Source organism: Coenobita brevimanus, chromosome 77 (genome assembly GCF_032717465.1).
Source record: "Coenobita brevimanus isolate Jiangsu-jjx chromosome 77, ASM3271746v2, whole genome shotgun sequence".
Classification (NCBI taxonomy): Eukaryota; Metazoa; Arthropoda; class Malacostraca; order Decapoda; family Coenobitidae; genus Coenobita; species Coenobita brevimanus.
This window is the reverse complement of record NC_137030.1, coordinates 7,146,135-7,163,597: the sequence shown is the minus strand read 5'-3', so window position 1 is coordinate 7,163,597 and position 17,463 is coordinate 7,146,135.

Genomic DNA, 17,463 nt, shown 5'->3' with positions numbered 1-17,463 from the left:
AGACTTTTGTTCTTGATGGATGTTTTGAAACCGAGGGTATATATATTACATCCTTCAATAACCATTTCACTCCAAGAGGGGTTGTCCTAAGCTGAATAAAATCGTCTGGAAGCAGCAAGAACGACGGAAATATGACATTGGAGTAAAGGGGTCGGAATTTAGTAACTTGGGATGGAACTGAGTAACTTTAGAACTAGCCAAAGTTGAAAATATAATATCCAGGACGTAAAGTTCGGGGAAGATGAGGTTAGCATCCTCCTCCTCTTTTTCACCTTGACTTGGTCAGATTTTCGTCTTTTTGTAACTTAACGTAGCTCAGTGACATAGATATAGCATTTCTTCATGACTAGCATATTATTCAAGTCCACTGATACAGCTCTGCACTTACGAGAGAGAGAGAAGTCAAATTTAGGCCCAGTTAAGGTGAAAAAAGTAGTGGTGGAATGAGAGAGAAGATTAAGGTTACTCAGCACGATAAAAACGAGTCTTGTCTCGAACCGGAGCTCAATGAACCATAGAAGCTTCGAATCCCGTCAGTCACCTTCTAGCCGTGAGAGGGGGAGGACGCTGGAGCTGTGTGTATATTTTGTCAGTCTTAATAGTGTTTAAACAACTTCCCCATCCTACCAAGCTAAAGGTAAGCGAAGATATTGTTCATCAGTTCTTTGATAGCTAACAGTTCTTTTAGCCGAACCAAATCATCTTTATTAGTGTGACAAGTAGTGTGGAAGTAGGCTATCTGAGAGGAATGTGGAGCTACTTGGGGGGGGGGGTGAGGCAGACAAATGAAGTGAAAGAGCGTTGTGATGTTTATCTGGATATGGAGGTAGGTGGAGAGACAGACAAATGAGGACCTATAGGAGGGTTGTGGTGTTTATACAGATGTGAAGTTAGTGGGGAGACAGACATAAAGAAGTAAATGAGCGTTGTGGTGGTGATGTGGAGTTAGCTGGAGAGACAGATAGACCAATGAGAAGTGATGAAGCGTTGTGGTGCTGATGTGCTGGAAAGTGCTGGGAGAAGTACCCTGAGATGATTTGGCCTTGCGGAGATAATGCAGAATGAGAGACTGAATAGGAGAGTGTATGTCAGAGGGAGACTGAAACGGAGGAAGAGGTAGAGAATGTGGTGAAGAGGTATATGAATGAGGATAGTGTGAGCTGGGGGGAGGACAGACTGATGCTGGAGGACGTGGAAGCAGTTTGTGGCTACCCCTTCCGAAATTAAGGCGTCTGGCTATACAAAGACAAAAAATATTACTTCCATACTAGATTAAGGAGGTCAGTTGAAAGATCTTTTACCGATATATTGTTATGGCTTCTGCTGAGAACCTTACCTTCTAATCAGAGGGAGAGTGATAATGAGAATTATTCCATCATAGCACTTTTTCGTGACCATCATCATATTCTAGCGTTAATCTGTTATTACATCTCAGCATTGATGATGGAGAGAGGGCAGTAATAATAATAATAATAATAATAATAATAATAATAATAATGAAAATAATAATAACCAGTAAAGTGCGCTTTGTGAGCGCATGACGAGCGAGCGAGCGTTGGTACAGACGTCGGAATAAGTTCGTTTCCTTTTCCGTGTTTGTAACACTGCTCGATGGAGAGCTATCCCCTCCTCCTCCATTCCTCGTAGTCCCACACTCCCACCCAAACCCCCCCACTTTTCTCTCCGACCCCATAACCCCACCTGATACCCTCCATACCCTCGCTCACAGCCAGCTAGGGGTTTCTGTGCTTCAAGCACCCCTCTAATCACGTGTAGTCCGAACAACTAATAAAGGGATAGTACAGTATATATCATGAACTAAGTTAGGAAAAGGTTTACTACACTGTGAGAGAGAGAGAGAGAGAGAGAGAGAGAGAGAGAGAGAGAGAGAGAGAGAGAGAGAGAGAGAGAGAGAGAGAGAGAGAGAGAGAGAGTAAATCTGTTGTGATTAAATGTTGCGGCAGTAGACACCTCTTTTACACCCACACACCCACACACACCCACACACCCACACCCACACACACACACACAAACGCACACTTTCTGAATATTTGTCGACCTATCTGTCTGTGCCTGTCTGTCTGTCTGTCTGCCTGTCTGTCTGTCTGTCTCTGGATCCTTTGTCTCATCCCTAGTTTCCCTTCCCCTCCTTCCCCTTTCTTTACAGCTATCTGCTCAGTCCCTACCTTCCTCCCTCTCTCTTTCCTTTCCTTCGTCTCTCTCCCCCTCTGTCACTCCCTCCCTACCTTACTCATCTTTTCTTTCTCCCTCCCTCTGTCACAACTTTGTCATACTTTTTTCATCTGTCACATATCTTACCTTTTTTCTCCATTATTCTCTCCGTATTTCTTTACTTGTACTAAATCCATTTCCTTCACTGCTTTCTTCCCCCAGTAATAACTGCATGCTCTTTTTCTCTCTCTCCTCCCTCCGTCTCTCCCTATCACCCGAAATATCTTCTTTCATTCCGCTCTTCCCACTGTCTTTCCCTCCCTCCCTTCCTTTCCCTCTCCTTGTCTTCCCTTCTTAACATCCTCCTCCTCTTTCTTGCCCTAAAAATTAACCTGTTTTCTTCACACCCTTAATCTCTACTTTCTGCAAATTTCTCTAATTTCTATGTTTCTCTCCGTCCCTTTTTACTTGAATGTTACATTCGTTCTACTTATCCTGCTTAGTTCTTTCCCTGCGTCCTTGCCAGAATAACACACTTTCTTCCTCCTCCCTGTTACCTTGCCTCCTTTTCTATTTTTTCTCATTATCGTTCTCAGTATTCCGTTCCGTAGCTCTCTTTCCCACTTTCTCCATTAGTTATCCTTGTTTCCATGTTTGCTCCATTCCCATTTTCTCTCAGCTGTCTCCCCTTTTGTTTCTACTTCCCTGTCTCCCTTTCTATTCACAGCTCCCTTTTCTCTTTCCCTTTCACACTGCTTGTATCTCATTTCATCTATCACTGTCTCTTCTCATTCTCTGTCTCATTTTTTAGCTCTCTTTGTTCTCTCCTTGCCTCTCCCCTTCTTATTTTCTCCGTAACTGTCCTCTCTTTCTCATTTTTCCACTTGCTCTCCCTCCTCCCCTGTCGCTCCCAGTGTTTTGACTCTCTCTCTCTCTCTCTCTCTCTCTCTCTCTCTCTCTCTCACAGTGTAGTAAACCTTTTCCTAACTTAGTTTATGATATATACTGTACTATTCCTTTATTAGTTGTTCGGACTACACTTCATTAGAGGTGCTTGAAGTACAGAAACCCCTAGCTGGCTGTGAGCGAGAGTATGGAGGGTAACGGGTGGGGTTATGGGGTCGGAGAGAAAAGTGGGGGGGTTGGGTGGGAGTGTGGGACTATGAGGAAGGGAGGAGGAGGGGATAGCTCTCCATCGAGCAGTGTTACAAACACCTTAGTCCACGGAAAAGGAAACGAACTTATTCCGACGTCTGTACATACGCCTATCATACTTTCATCTTGGTGTAAACTTTCAACTTTTCTGGTGAGGTAGTTAAATAATACGATAAGAAAAACTGAGTCAAAATATTTACTTTCTCACGTTTTTCACACAGACAGACAGACAGACAGACAGACAGACAGACAGACACACACACACACACACACACACACACACACACACACACACACACACACACACACACACACACACACACACACACACACACACACACACACACACACACACACACACACACACACACACACACACACATACAAGCGCGCAATCAACATATAAAAGTGAAAACCTCAAACTTCGCATGTGTTGCTTTCATAGTGCTATAAATCGATTTCATAGTGGAGCATGTCAGCTGATGCCCTCGGTACATTCACTGGGAGAGCTGGGATTCCAAGGAGTTTCTTTTGTTTCATGAGTAACAAAATATACTGAACGTATCTACTACCTGCTGCAAGAATCTCTTCTCTATCTCACATAGTAGAAAAGTTTTTAGCCTCTGAAAACCATTGCAGTCGGGCTGTGTCGTGTCGTGGGCTGGGCCGGGTCGTGACGTGCCGCTCATTTCTCAGCTGAACGTAGAGTAAACATTGCTTTGCTAAACTTGCTCGCAAACTCTACTTTTACCCTACAGCATCCCACCCAAGCACTCCATTTTCCCACTACACCAAACTCAACCCAGATCCTACCCCACTGCACTCCACCCAACATAGCTCGTACACCATTCTTTGCCAATTAATACCTGGTCCCGCTATACTGCACCCCAAACAACCCCGTACCTGCCCCATTGTAACCAAACCCAACCACGATCCTACCCTACTGCACCTCTCCCTACCCTGATCCTACCTTAGTGCACCCCATCCAACCCCGATCTTTCCCAACTGCACCCCACTCAACCCTGATCCTATCCCACTGCACCCCTTCCAACCCAGCTCTTACCCCACTGCACCCCATATAACCCCGACCTTCGCAATTGAACTCAATCCAACCCCAATCGTACCCCACAGCTCCCCACCTAGCTCAGCTCCTACCCCACTGCATCCCACCCAACCCCAATCCTGCCCCACTACACCCCACCCAACCCCGACCCTACCCCACTGAACCCCACCCAACCCCAATCCTACCCCACTTCACCCCACCCAACCCTGATCCTATCCCACTGCACCCAATCCAACCCCGATCCTGTCCCACTGCACCCCACCAAACCCCGATCCTACTCCATTGCACCCCACCCAACCCCCATCCTACCTCACTGCACCCCACCCAACCCCGGTCCTATGCCATTGCACCCCACTCAGCCAAAATTCTACCCCACTGCACCCCACCCAACCCCGATCCTACCCCACTGCACCCCACCCAACCAAGATCCTACCCCATTACACTCCACCCAACCCCAATCCTACCCCACTGCACCCCACCCAACCCCAATCCTACCCCACTGCACCCCATCCAACCCCAGTCCTGCTCCACTACACCCCACCCAACCCCGATCCTACCCCACTGCACCCCAACCAACCCAATCTTGCCCCACTGCACCCCATCCAATCCCAATCCTACCCCACTGAACCCTATCCAACCCCGATCCTACCCCACTGCACCCCAACCAACCCTGATCCTACCCCACTGCACCCCACCCAACCACTCCTTGCTCAGACGCTGTCTGGTTAGGAGCTCTGGCCACTCTCTCTCTCAGACTGGACTTAGTCTCATTTACTGAGGTTGATTTTTGCCAGCTTTTCCTTGTTTTCGGCTCTTTTGGACTTAGTCTCCAGCACAGAGAGTGAGTTTCTTTCTCTTTTTGTGCTTTGGCTCTGAGTGTCTCTGACAGACAGCCACTGCCTGACTGTGAGAGTGTTTGTGTAGTGTGTTTGTGTGTGTGTGTTTGTGTGTGTTTGTGTGTGTGTGTGTGTGTGTGTGTGTGTGTGTGTGTGCGTTTTTGGCCTGCCATTAGTGTCCCTCGCTGTAGTACGACGCCGAACCCTGAAGGGGTGCCGTTAGGGCACTTCCATGAAGGGGGGCCATTAGGGCCTGGTTAAAGGAGGCAGTGAGGGCGGCTCTTATAGATTAGGGAAGTCCCGAAAGGGGCAGCGGTGGGGCCTCCCACGTCGCCCTTTAGAGGGCGGGGAGCATAGGTTGCCCGTCACTGTAGGGAACTAGGCCATTTTTACGATTTATTGTTTTCGGGTTTTCAGAGTGAGTGTTGGTGTCCCTGTCTGGGTGTCTGTGTGAGTGACGTCTGTGTGTGTTTGTGTGTCTGTCCCTCAGGGACATGGGAAGGACGCAGATCCCCAGTCCCACGGGCCCAGCCCGTCAAACCCCTTCCCAGCAGAGGACGTCTCACTCTCCTGCCCTGCCGGGCGCGAAGCGGGAGCGGCGTCTCTCAGACGCTAGCTCCCACTCGTCGACGTCTGGCGACGCCTCTGCCTCCCCTCCTTCTCCTAGGCTTAAGGGGACTGTTCCCTGCGCGCGGCCTGTCGCCTCAGGCCCCCCTTCCACTTCGGCACGTGCGTACATGAGGCGATGGAGGACGATGCTTCGGCTCCTCCTCCTGTTCCCAGAGCTAGGGAACAGACCTCTGGTGCCACCCATCCAGCTGCCTCTCCCTCTGAGTGCCCGCGCAGTCAGGCACCAACCTCTGCCAAGGTGTCACCACCTACTGCCTCGGCTGCACACGATGCAGCCCGTGCTGCAATTGCACCAGCTACTGTTGGCTCTCCTGCTGGAGCTGCCCCTTCTGCTATGCCCGTCGACTCTCCTGACGCTGACGGTTTCATCCCCGCAACGCGAAAAACACGACGAGTGCCACAGGGAAACGCTCACACTCCTGCATACAGGACTTTGGTGCCACGGCAGCATCCCTCTGCAACTCGCCCTTCAGTCTCAGTTGCGCCTCCTCCTCCTCCTCGCTCGTCCTTCCCGGCCCCTCGCATTCCTCTCCAGGAGGGATATGAGACCAGCTACGATGCGGTAGCAGTGTTGGAAAATCACCTGCCAGGCCTCGTGGCCGTGAATCGCTACGGCCAAGACAACAGCTGCGTGCTGATCCCCACCGAGGAGTCATACCTTCGGCTGAGGGCGGTGGCAGAGGAGGAAGCACCAATTATAAAGATAGTGGAGCTGTCTCAAGGAGGACAAACTGTAAAGGCAACAGTCATGGGATATCCCCGGCGTATGCCGGTTGATATCCTCTTACGGCACCCTCTTGTCGAGGCAGCAGAGCGCTGCCAGACTCAGAGGACACGGGAGGAAATGCTGCAGGTCTGTGTGACCCTGCGTGGGCCTCTAGTGCCGTCCCTCGACCTGGGCAATTGGGGCACTTTTCATCTCCGCCCCTTCACGCCAGAACCGCTGCGCTGCTACCGGTGCCAACGCTTTGGCCATCATCGTGCCACCTGCAACCGCCCCGTCATCTGCGGTATGTGCAGTGGAGCACACAACACAGACCAATGCCTGAAACGGTTCAAGGCGAAGGAACCGATCGCTGCCAAGTGCCCCAACTGCTTAGGGAAACATCACGCCTGGCACCGCAATTGCCCTGCGAGACTACAACGCATGGAACAGGGTCGGGAGAGACAGGTTGCATTTGTGCAAGAACACCAGGCCGCTAGTGCAACTTCAGCTCCCCCCGGCACTTTCATATGGGGACAACAACGTCGCCCTCTTGCTCCGCGCCCACCAGCCTTCCGCAATCAAGACTTTCCTCCCTTGCCCTCAGCTCTCACGGTGAGCCAGACCACTGCAGAGGTTCACTGCCCGCCGCAGTCCAGCTTCCCATCGCCACCCAGCCCAACTCTCAGTCCACCACCTACGGCTTTGCCACCAAAACACGGCTCAGTGCCCAGCCCTCCCACTGCCCCTGCTCAACCTGTCAAAACATTCTCACAGGAAGACATAAGAGATCTGGGATCTCAAATCGCCGTGGCTGTTGCCAAAGCAGTATCCCTAAAGCTGGGGATCACCATAAAGGCAGCTGCGATCAGCTCTGCTGCAGATCGCATAATAGACGAGGCGATCTCCAGGAAGCTGGAAGGCCTCGGTGCAAAGCCTGCCCCTCGCCACCATGCTCCCTCTTCAAGGGGGAAACGGACTTCCCCACGCAAGCCAGCCTGCTCCTTCAAGCGGTCCAAGCCCCGCAGTTCACCCGCTCTATCTGCAGCCCCTCAACAGACCCAACCTCACCCCCTTCAAAGAGACGAGTCTCCACCCTTGGTGGAGACAACTATGGACATAGCCCCAACTCAGACGTCGGAGGCGGGTCGTCTCTGTCTCTCCCCAGACGGCAGGACTCCTCCTCCCTTAGAGTCCTCCAGTGGAACTGTCTAGGAGCACGGCACAAGCTCCTGCTCTTACAGGAGGCGGCCGAGAGGGACCGCCCCCATGTCATCCTACTGTAGGAGACCCTGCTCCCAGACAGTTCCACATTTCGTCTCCCGAGTTACACCACCTATCTCCTCCCGTACGTTCATGGCGTCACACAGGGATATGCTGTTCTGGTTCGGGACCACATCGCGTGCACGGATTGTGAACTCCCTCCTTTCTGTGGACCTGATGTGGAGGTTCAAGGTGTGGTTCTCCATCTGGCTACGTCGCCTCTGACGGTATATAATGTATACCGGAACCAGAGGGGCACCCTGGAGTTGGGAGATCTGTTCTCCCAAGCTGCCAGGGGAGCCGTATACATAGGGGGCGACTTTAACGCCCACCACGCCTTTCTATCTTTGCCTCTTCAGTCCAATGCAGCAGGATGGCACATATCTTTGGTTCTGGAGGAGATGGGTGGTGTCTCCCTATTAAATGATGTGGCAGAACCCACCCATATTGGGGGAGGTCGCCTCGATCTCTCCCTTGTGTCAGCACCACTCGCGGCCTTGGCTTCTTGGTCACTCCACCCCCACCTTACGAGTGATCACTTTGCCCTTATGGTTGACTTGCCTCTCGCTCCTCTCCCGCCACCCCCACCTCCACCACCACAGTGGGACCTACACAGGGCGGACTGGACGGCCTTTGCCCGTGCTCTCACAACGGCCTTTGAGACATCTCCTCCTGCCTCAGACCTCGAGAGCAGAGCAGATCAGGTAGCAAGTACTTTTGCACAAGCTGCCTCTCTTGCTATCCCGTTGCGGCAGCGCTCGATGAGATGCTACCGAGATGGCTGGTTCTACTTCGACAGGGTCAAGGAACTGAACCGGAGGCTCAGTGCGGCGCGCAAGCAGTACCGACGGCGCCGTACATCTCCGCACCGCCGGTACCTGGTTGCTGTTACACGGCATGTGACTTTCGAGAAGCGCCGCCTTAGGGAGGAGGCGTGGATCAGATGGTGTCATACCCTAGACTCTCACTCCACTCTCCGTGAGATGTGGAGGAGAATCAGGTCCGTCTCTGATCCACGCCCTCCTCGCCCTCCCTCCCATCCTGACCCTGCCGCCGAGGCCAGCTGTCTTGCTCAGCACTTCGCCGACCGCTCAGCGTCTTCCAATCTCCCGCAGAGTGTCAGAGCCCTGCAGGCGCAGCTGTCCACCTCTCGTGTTGTAGCTATCCAGGCAGCGTGTAATAGGCCTGACCCCGCTGATTGTCCAATCACCAGTGGGGAGCTTCAGAAAGCTCTGCAACGCAAGGAGGACACTGCGCCGGGGCTTGACGGGCTCACATATTCTTTTCTATCACACGCTGGAGATTGTGGTAGCAAGTGACTGCTTGATCTGCTTAACCTCTTGTGGTCTGAGGGGCGTCTGCCGAGGTCGTGGAAGGCGGCTGTCATTCACCTGATTCCGAAGCCCCTTGATCCCGCTGCCATGCGCCCCATCTCCCTTCTCAGCTGTGTTGCCCAGACAGCTGAGAGGGTTGTGCGGGCTCGTCTTGCTTGGCGGCTGGGACCACTGCACCCAAGGATTTACGCTTACCATCCTGGCAGGAGTACCACTCATTGCCTCGCGTCACTCCTTGGGGAGCTGAGGGGAGGAAAGGGAATGGCTGTCTTCCTCGACCTCTAAAAGGCCTTTGAACTTGGCAAACCCCACTGTTATCCTTGCGGCTCTTGCAGCAAGGGGTGTAGGAGGCAGTCTCCTATCTTGGATCAAGGATTTTCTCCATGATCGATCTGCGGGGTCCGTTTTGAGGGGCATCTCTCAGCTTTTCGTCTCCATCCCAATGGCACCCCCCAGGGCAGCGTCTTAAGCCCTCTCCTTTTTTAACATCTTAATGGAGGGGCTTTTGACCGTCGATTATGGGCCAGGCATCTCTCTGCTGTGCTACGCAGATGATTTGGCCCTGGTCTTCACACGCCGGGATTGTTTCTCCCAGGCGTACTCTGCCCTCTCTAAACTCCGTGACAAATGCAATGAGCTAGGGCTGAAGATCAATCTGGAGAAATCAAAGTGTCTGCCCTTCGGCCTCCATCCCCCAGACTTTCCACTGCTGCTCGGAGGTCACCAGCTCTCCATTGTCTCTACACACCAGTACCTGCGGGTCTGGTTTGACCAGGGACTTACCTCTGCATGCCATGTCAGATACCTGAGGGAACGTGCCTCCACCCGCCTGGCCGCTCTTCGGTACCTTTCAAAAAGGATCTTGGGGACATCCTATTCCGTCCTTCGTACTTTTTACGTTCACTCCATACGATCCCTGGTGGACTATGGAGCAATATGTATGACTGGTCTCGCCCCGCCTATCTCGAAGTCTCTGGAAGTCATACAGAATGACGCTCTTCGTGTCATGCTCGGAGCTCCCCGTTGGACTCGGCTAGCAAATTTGCGCATGGAGAGTGGTCTGCTGTCACTGGTGCTCCGCATTGCGCTATGTGTGGCAATTATTGCTCTTCAGCTGGTGCAGCGCCGGCCCGATCTACCTGTCTCGACCCTCCTCAAACGACTTCTGTGCCGTCCACCTGAGGCGCTCCCTCAACGTGACTGGGCCCGAACCACAGCTGCCGCCATTCACAATTTCGGAGCTGCTCCAAGCTTGTGCCAGGACCCTGATTCTCCTTTCCCTGGCTCTGAAGATCCACTGCCTTGGACTCCAACCCCTTTCCATATCATCAGTCCATCAGAGGCCAAACCTCGCTCTTCTATTCATGCCATGATTCGTCAGGAAGGTCTTAGTCGGGTGGCTGCTTTAAATTCCCAGGGTTCGGCCATCTGCTTTACTGTCGGCTCTGTTTCCGCTGATGGCTCTGCTGGATCTGCTTTTGTCGTGGGGAATTTTGTTGACTCGTGGCGCCTCTCCCCAGGAGTGTCTGCCTTCCAAGCAGAGCTTGCAGCCATTTTGGGTGCATTGCGCCACGCTCACCATCACCATTACAGACGTGTCGTTATCCACATGGACTGTCTTTCCTCCTTTCAACGGCTACGCTCTTTCTACCTACATGACAATGACTTTCTCCTGACAGCAATCTACACAGTTGCGACTCTTCTTGTCCGGAGGGGAGCCACTATCATTCTACACTGGCTCCCAGGTCATGTCGGGATTACTGGCAATGAACGAGCTGATGATGTGGCACGCGCTGCCTGCTCTCATCCTGAGATCACATTCCCCCTCCGCCCCAGCCCCTCATACATTATTGGAGCTCTGAAGGCAACCATAGGCAGGCTGTCCCGGGAGGAACACCAACTTTGCATCTCGTGGGGCTCTAGCTCTGCAGATTGGTATGCCACCGCTACATTATACTCTCCCCTCCTGCCTCCCAAGGGCCTGCCTAATTATTTAGTAGTGAGACTCTGCAGACTGAGCCTGGGGTTCCCCTGCTTCAACCAAATCACTGGTACGGAGCCTGATCCATGTCCTCATTGCTTGGCCAGGTCTGATGTGCCTCTCCTACATTACCTCCTTCGCTGCCCTGATACATCTCTTCTAAGGTCTTGCCCCGATGTGGGCCGTGCCCGATCGGGCAATGACTTTCTGGATGCTGCTGGCATTGTTACCAGGGCATCTTTTAATTACTTACTTCCCCGGTTAGGGACTACCCTCCACCACGATAATTTTGGCATGTCCACTATATGCGGAACTGTGACGGGCTCTTTGTTTGCCAGTGTCCCAGTTTCCACTGGGACGAATATCCCCCCCCCCCAAAAAAAAAAAAACACCCAACCCTGATCCTACCCCACTGCACCCCACCCAACCCAGATCCTACCCCACTGCACCCCACCCAACCCCGATCCTACACCACTGCACCCCACCCAACCCAGATCCTATCCCACTGCACCCCACTCAACCCTGATCCTTCCCCACTACACCCCACCCAAGGACTCCCTGTCTAGACACCGTCTGATGCAGAGCTCTGGCTGTTTTCTGTCTGGCTCTGGACTTAGTCTCAGTTACTGGTGAAGAATTTTTGCTGTTTTTCTCAGTTTTTTGCCAGTTTAGGGACTTAGTCTCTGGCACTGAGGAAGAATTTCTGGCCGTTTTCCAGGTTTTCCTGGGACTCTGTCTATGTTTGCCTGTTTGTGAGTGGGAATGTGTGTGTGTGTGTGTGTGTGTGTGTGTGTGTGTGTGTGTGTGTTTTAGCCTGCTGTTAGTGTCCATCACTGTAGTACGACGCTGAACCCTGAAGGGGTGCCGTTAGGGCACTTCCATGAAGGGGGGCCTGTAGGGCCTGGTTATAGGAGGCAGTGAGGGCGGCTCTGTTAGATTAGGGAAGACCTGAAAAGGGCAGTGGCGGGGCCTCCTACGTCGCCCTTTAGAGGGCGGGGAGCATAGGTTGCCCGTCACTGTAGGGATCTTGGCCACTTTTACTGTTTATTATTTGTGGTGATAGTCTGAGTGTTTGAGTGCGTGAGGTGTGTGTGTGTGTGTGTGTGTGTGTGTGTGTGTGTGTGTTTGTGTGTGTGTGTGTGTGTTGTTTGAGTTTTTTGCCTAAGTGCTGTGGGAAGCATGAAGGGATCTGGCATCTCTAGGCCCCAGGGGCATTCCTGCCTTCCGCTCCCTCAGTCGAGACACTCCCACCCGTCTCCTGCTGCAGGCACGAAGCGGGAGCGCCGTCCTTCTGACGCCAGCTCCCACTCGTCAGCTCACGAGGATACTCATGCTGAATACGCTCTGCCCAAGCCTACAGGAGTGGTACCTCACTTGCGTGGTACCTCAACCCTTTCCGTTAAGGCAGCCCGCCTACATGAGGCTATGAAGGAGGTCGCACCTTCTCCACCCTCTCTCGCTTCCTCCCAGGGCACTTCTGCTTCCTTATGTGCAGCTGCCGGCCCCGCCCCTCGGCAATGCACCTCTATGAACCGAGCTCTCGGTCCTCAGCCTCGCACTTCCACCTGCGCCCCCTCTCACGAGTCCAGGTCAGTTAAGTCTGCTCGTATTCCCAAGCAGCTGGAGGTCCCGTCTGAAGCTCCTGCTGCTACTCAGATCTCCCCCTCTCCTGATCCTGCTCTTCCTGATGATGAGGGTTTCACCCTCGTGGCCCGCAAGGGATCTAGGTGTGGTCGGCAGGGAAACAGCCCTACTCCGGCACTACGTACTGGGGCTCCTTTCAGGGCTCCTCCTGCTGCTAGTCCTTCTGTGTCAGCAGTTGTGCATCTGCTGCCTCACTCTTCATTCCCAGTGTTCCACATGCCTGTCCAGGAAGGGCACGCAATGAGTTACGACGCCGCGGCTGCACTAGAGCGTCACCTGCCAGGGCTACGCTGCTCCAATCTGATTGGACAGGATTGGAGCTCGGTGTTGGTGCCGAAGGACGTGGGCGCTTACGACCTCTTGAAAGCAGCTATCCAGGACGAGGCCTCCCCTGCCAAACTAGTCGAGCTGATGCCTGGGCAACAGTCAATGAAGGCCGTCGTCATGGGCTATCCCTTGAGGATGCCTGTGGAGATACTGCTTCAACACCCCTAGGTTGAAGAGGCGACCCGCTGCCAGAGAACGCTGACCAGGGAGGAGACTCGACAGGTCTTCGTCACCCTGTGGGGTCCCATGACCCCGGTGATCGACCTGGGGAACTGGGGGTGATACCATCTTCGCCCCTTCACCCCAGAGCCACTCTGCTATTACAGGTGTCAGCGATATGGGCACCAGCTGCCCCACCAGAGTGGCACTTGTCGATCGTGGGTGAGAACGTCAGGTCGCTTGGGTGAGGGAGCAACAGGCAATCAGCACCCAACCGGCACCTCCTGGGACTTTCATTTGGGGACAGCAACGTCGCTCAGTAGCGTCTGCTCCCCCAGTGCTACAAAAGGCGGGCTTCCCACCCCTCCAACCAGCTCTCATTCGTCACACGACTACTGCAGAGATTCACCACCCTCCTCCATCCCCAATCCAGCAGTCGGTAGAAGAGTTCACTTCACCCACGCCCCACAACCCAGGCTCTCCTCTCCTCGTCTTCACCATGGACGAATTGCGAATGCTGGGGACCGAAATAGCGACAAGCCTGGCGCAGTTGCTGGGGACGGTTCTCAGCAAGCCTCTAGACACAGTGCAGGCTGTAGACGCCATTGTCGACCGGGTGGTGGAGGCGAAACAACAACCACACCCCTCTACCCTGGCACCCCCTGTTTTGTCTCCCACACAGACAACCGTGGAAGAGTCGCCACCTGCCCAGCTTCCTCAGCCTTGTACTCGCACTGCGGTCACCACTCCTCCAGGGCTTACTCCAGCCTCAGAGACGATCGATGAGGAGCAATGGGCCCTCGGCCTCCAAATAGATCAGGCTCAGCTTCCTTATTGCCATACTCCACTGCCAGCCTCCGAGTCCTACAATGGAACTGCTTAGGGGCATGGAGCAAGCTTGCCCACCTTCAGGAGATGGCTGCTAAGGAGAATGTACATGTCTTCCTGCTTCAGGAGACGCTCCTTCCCCACAGCTCCACTTTTCAACTCGGAGGCTTCAAGAGCTATTTTCTTTCCTGGATACAGGGTACCACATGAGGATGTGCTATCCTCGTACGGGAACACATCCCCTGCTATGAGTACGACCCTCCTATCCACTGCGGCGAGGGCGTTGAGGTGCAGGGTGTCGTCCTGCATCTCGCCTCAACCTCCCTGACGATTTTTAATATTTATAAGAATCCGAGAGGGACCCTAGACTTGGGGGAGATTATGGTTCATGCTGCAGCCAAGTCCACCTTTATCGGGGGAGACTTCAACGCTCACCGTCCCGTCCTCTACTCGCCCATCCCAACGAATGAAGCGGGTCACCATGTAGCCATGGCCCTAAAAGAAATTGCGGGGGTATGACTTTTAAACGATCTGTCTGAGCTCACACATGTCAGCAGCAGTAGGCTTGACCTCTCCTTTGTCTCCTCTCCTCTTGTCAGTATGTCCAGGTGGTCCCTGCACCCATTCCTCACCAGCGACCATTTCGCTCTGGTGACGGAACTCCCAGCGGTCCCACTTCCACCTCCCCCATCTCCTCCACCCCGCTGCGACCTCTGCCTGGCATGCTGGCCTGAGTATGTGAAGGCTGTTGAGGCTGCCTTAGTTACTGTCGTCCCCCAGTGTCCCCTCGATGATTATGCCAAATAGCTTGCCCATACCCTTCACTGCGCTGCTGCCATCAGTATTCCCTTAATGAAGGGCCCCTCTGTCCTCATCAAGGATCACTGGTACAATGATGAAAGGGTATGAGACCTAAACCAATGGCTTAACTCAGCCCGTAAGACATTCCGTCGACTGCCCTCCTCACCAACAAGGAAATACCTAGCTGCCGTGGCGCGACATGTTTTATAAGAGAAACGTTGCATGCGGGAGGATGCTTGGACAAAATGGTGCCGGTCTCTAGACTCCCACTCCACCCTCAAAGAGATGTGGGCTCGTATTAAGTATGTGTCCAGTCCTCAGCTGCCCATCTCACCATCCCACCATGATCCAGCTGGTGAGGCTGAACGTCTTGTGGCCCTCTTTGCTGCACCCACAGCCACTACTGTATTACCACAAGCTGTCAGGGACTTGCAGGCGCGCCTTGCAGGCCCTCGGATGGAAGCAATTGAGGCTGCCTGCTCCCGCCCTGATGTCGCCGACCACCAGTCAGGAACTCAACAGGGCATTTAGTCACAGGCGAGATACAGCTGCAGGAAGTGATGGTGTGGCATACTCTTTCTTAGCCCACGCTGGCCCGTGTGGAAAGGCCACTATCCTTGATCTATTCAACCGTTCGTGGGTGGAAGTCGCCTCCCGAGATCGTGGAAAGCAGCCATTATTCACCCCATACCCAAACCCTGAGACCCAACCAACTTGAGGCCGATTTCCCTTCTCAGCTGCATAGCCAAGACCACGGAAAGGCTTGTGCTTTCTCGTCTCACTTGGAGACTAGGCCCTCTCCATCCGCATTTTTTTGCCTATCTCCCAGGCAGAGGCATGACGCTCTGTCTCGCTTCCTTTCTTGGCGTGCTGAAACACGGTCACGGTATGGCTGTTTTCCTCGATCTTGAGAAGGCTTTTGAAATAGCATACCCTGTTGCAGTCCTGGCAGTCCTTGCGGCTAAGGTGGTGGGGGGAAGACTCCTCTAGTGGGTGATGGATTTCTTTCATGGCCGGTCAGCTTGTGTCTGCTTCCAGGGTCGGATTTCGCCTCGTATTCGCACGAAAACGGAACTCCACAGGGCAGTGTGCTGAGCCCACTTCTATTTAATGTGCTCGTTGAGGGCCTCCTTAACATCAACTATGGCCATGGTGTCACCCTGCTTTGTTATGCAGACGACCTGGCACTTGTTTTCTCACATCGGGAATGTTTTGCCCAGGCGCTGGCCGCCCTCTCCCGCTTATATGACAAGTGCTGTGACCTTGGGTTCACGGTCAATCTTGACAAATCCAAATATCTGCCTTTTGGTTCACATCCACCTGACTGTCCTCTCCTTTTTGGGGGTCATCACCTAGGTGTGGTGTACCATCACCAGTACCTAGGTGTCTGGTTTCATAGCCAGTTGACGTTTGGTCGCCATATCCGCTACTTACGGGAACGTGCTGCTACGCGCACCTCTGCCCTCAGAGCCCTGAGTAGTCACTCTCTAGGGGCCTCATTCTGAGTCCTCAGAACATTTTACGTGCATGCCATTCGCTCGATCGTGAACTACAGTGCACGTTGCTTAATTAGCGTCTCTGAAAAGCTTAGCCGTTCTCTTAAGGTCATTCAGAACACTGTTCTACGTGTCATGCTCGGTGCATCCCCATGGACTCCTCTTGTCAACCTCAGGGCTGAGAGTGGCTTCCCATCCCTTAAGTACTGGATATGGGCACATACAATGGCTGTCATTGTCCAACTCTGCTAGCACCATCCCCACCTTCCTTTGTCTGCATTACTTGCGTGTTCTCTCAGTCGAACCCCAAGTCCACACCCTGAGGGGGACTGGATTCTTACAGCTGCTGGCATCATTTGGGTCCTAGATGCAACTGAATACATTATCGGTGACCCCGTTGCCCTGTCCTGGGTATTCCCCTGCACCTCCTTGGCTACCTTCAGCCTTCAAGTACGTTCTGCCTTTGGCAGGGATCCCTAGGTCCTCATTTCCCACTGTACTATGCCAGGATGGTCTCAGTCGTGTGGCAGCTCTACACACACCAGACTCTGCCATTTATTATACTGACGGGTTGGTTGGTGCTGATGGGCATGCAGGTGCTGCAATGATCTGTGACACCCATGTCGAGGCTTGGCGTGTATCCTCTGGGGTTTCAGCATACCAGACTGAGTTGGTAGCCATACTTGGTGCACTTAGACATGCTGATCGCCTCCTCTCGCGCCATGTCGTGATCCACACAGACTCCCTCTCCTCCCTCCATGGCCTCATGGTGCACTGCTTCTATGATAATGTCCATCTGTTGATGAGCATCATGACTGGCTGATTCCATTACTAGGAGAGGTGGTGAAACATTCCTTCATTGGCTCCCTGGACATGTTGGCATTGCAGGGAACGAACGCACTGATGTTGCTGCTCGTCGTGCCTGCTCTCTTCCCGAGGTTACATTTCCCTTGCGGCCCAGCCTCTCGATCCTCAGGCACAAGGTGACCACCACCATTGGCCTCCTGTCACTTGAAGAACATGAGTCAAAAGTCTGGGAGGGTTCACACTCGGCGCAATGGTACTCCATGG